Source organism: Alosa alosa, chromosome 24 (genome assembly GCF_017589495.1).
Source record: "Alosa alosa isolate M-15738 ecotype Scorff River chromosome 24, AALO_Geno_1.1, whole genome shotgun sequence".
Classification (NCBI taxonomy): domain Eukaryota; kingdom Metazoa; phylum Chordata; class Actinopteri; order Clupeiformes; family Clupeidae; genus Alosa; species Alosa alosa.
In genome coordinates this window covers 25766462-25769451 of record NC_063212.1, presented here as the reverse complement: position 1 = coordinate 25769451, position 2990 = coordinate 25766462, and the positions used below count along the sequence as shown (strand labels likewise).

General features: G+C 40.2%; 1 pseudogene; it reads right to left on the bottom strand.

Annotated features, from left to right (window-relative positions):
* Positions 1 to 212: 212 nt before the first annotated feature.
* The window catches only part of LOC125289556, a 21591-nt pseudogene continuing 18813 nt past the window's right edge, over positions 213 to 2990 (bottom strand).

Sequence of the window (2990 nt, the reverse complement as noted above, 5' to 3'; positions counted from 1 at the left end):
TAGTTGTGTATGATTAAATGAGTGGTGTATGATGGTAATAGTAATATATGTAGTGAATGTGAGAGTAGTTGTGTAGTTGTGTATGATTAAATGAGTGGTGTATGATGGTAATAGTAACATATGTAGTGAATGTGAGAGTAGTTGTGTAGTTGTGTATGATTAAAATGATGATGGGTAACATAAGTGAATGAATAGGGATGATTAAATGAGTGGGACCCTGAGAAGTTTCTCCAAGGCTGCTCTGGACTGAGGAGGATTCAGCCACACTGCTCTGTAAGAGGACGTGAACACACACACACACACACACACACACACACACACACAATTAGACTGAAGTTAAAGCTACACAATGTAACTGGGCAGTTCCAGCGTTATGGATGTGACAATTGGACTCATATTGGTAAACAAAATGCCTTAGAGTGGGGGCAACATTAGTATCAGTGAATTAATTTGCATAACTTTTAATGTAACCTCTGTCCTCTGAATACTGAGAAATCCTCAAATTTCATATAATCATTTTCATCCTAAGAATACAAGACATTTTATCAGCGTTATGGATGTGACATGAAATAGACACACTTTTGTGAGAGATTACAGGTTTTCTACAAACTCTGTGAATTTTAAAGGAAACTGCCGACACTATGATATATGTAGCATGAAGGAGACTTGAATGAACACAAAAAGTGTTTTTGAAACTATGCGTCATTTTCCTAATGCATTATGTAGGAAAAACTGGCGTTATGGATGTGACGGTTTCACGTTATGGATGTGACGTGTCTGAACCAGTCCTCGACAAACTACATAAAACACATTAGTGAATTTTGATATGAAACAATTGAAATAGTAATCATGAAAAACTAGCGATGAAATTATTGCTTCCTCAGTGCCCACTAAGATCCACAGGAAGAATCAGGACAACAAGTCATTTAAAATATAAAAAATAAATTATTTTTTTTCTTTTACCGTCATCAATTTTGGTCAGTGATTCCTGGGTTACTGAAACACCAGGGAACATGAAATTTGGTGGCCACTCCCCCACCGCACTAGGTTAAATGACTAGCCCTACCTGAACCGTTGCACCCAAAATGACAAAATGTATGGTATGTTAGTCTCAAGAGCCCGCATCAACCTAGCCCATACCCACTCATTTGTGATTTGCACACATAAAGTACATGCACACACACACACACACACACACAGTCGCACACATACAGACAGGCAAGCACACACACACATAAACACATACAGACAGGCAAGCACACACACATGCACAAACACCCACCCACACAAATGCACACACATAAACACACACACACAGGCACACATATGCATGTGCGCATGCAAACACACAATACACACAGGCACGCATACGCACATGCACACACAGACACACACACACACACACACACACACACACACACACACACTCTTATAAACAAAAGCAAACTCACATATGCACACACTCATTTACATGCACATGAGTTGCAGGAGTAGGAGATGGAGACAAATTGACAAGTGTGGTTTATTTTTGTGAAGAGAATGTGCAGGAGAGGCGGTCATATTTTGTATCTAGTATATTATTGCTATCTAGTTTATTGCTGCCGTTACTCATGTTACTCTGTGGGTATTAGCTACAGAGGACCTGACACTTCAAATGCTGGCATATCGCGTCACATTTAAAATTAAACTGTGTTAAGCAGACGTGAGCGGCAGGCTGAACAGATCTGCAACAGAAGGAGGTTGCTATGTTAACTCCAGCTGCAAAGTCAGCCATCTTCACCAGCTAACACGATAATCCAGTTACTGTACAACAACAGTATGACAGTTACGGGAAGATAATCGCTCAGATTTTCAGATTTTTATTAGGCCACTTGAAAATAGGCTATGGCTAGGCTTATCACTGGAGGTATTTTAATATTATGTTTGTTTTGTTTTGCTAATGCTTAGGCAAGGCCTCCCTGTGGTTTTGATCAACCTAATAATCTTTGAAATGTCAATTGTAAACACTAAGGTGAAATGCGTTGAAACTGACATGCCACCAGAACAGACGTTTATTAAAATAAAGTCTCCAGTCTTGTAAAGTCACATTATGTAACATCCATAACGTCACATCTATAACGCACCATTAAAGGTTTTAAAAGTAAGAAAGGGGCACAATTTGTTCACCACACTTTACATTTATATAAATCAGCTTTGCACAGACACTATGGACATTGTCGCATCAACACTGTATGTGTAGCATAAACTTTTCTTATAAAACGTTATGGATGTGACATGGCCATGGAACTTGCTGACTTAAAAACAAAAGCCTTACAAATGTAAGGAGTTGTGCTCTTAAAGGCAAGCTGAGCATAGACATTGCTCTACCATTCCCTTGTCAATCTGGAATTTGTCAAAGGATACAATTTGTTTGAACCTTGAGTCCATTTATCCACTTTTTAAATATGTATAATATTACCATGTGAAAAATTTTGTTTCTGTATGGTTACACACCATATTTATGATGTAAAAAGAGTGTAATTCTCCATCAAATTCAATCAGATCATTTACAAACAATAAAATATAGACCTAAATGAAGATTTTAACAACAGTTCTATTTGCGTTTTCACAACTTTTTTTTTCCATGGTAAGGATGACCTTTGCATGGAATTGCCCAGTACACATTTCCTCCATTGAAGGTTCTCTTTCAGTCCAGAACAGAGCAGAGACAGACTCACCCATAGTGGTGCAGATGAAGTTGAGTTTGTCGGTCTTAGTCAGGTTGCTGACCCACAGCCCCCCTCCAGACTCCACTGCCCCGACTCTTTGTTGGAAGGAGTCCTCTTGCTCGTGCCCTTGGGTCCAGTTTCTGTAGCAGACGGTCTGTCCACAGACCCAGTACCAGCCCACGCCATAGGAGTGGAGCAGGCCCACCCACACGTGAGCAGTGGAGGCTCCTTTAGCCCGCGCCCTCACCCAGCGCTGGACCCGCTCGGACGTCACAGACACCA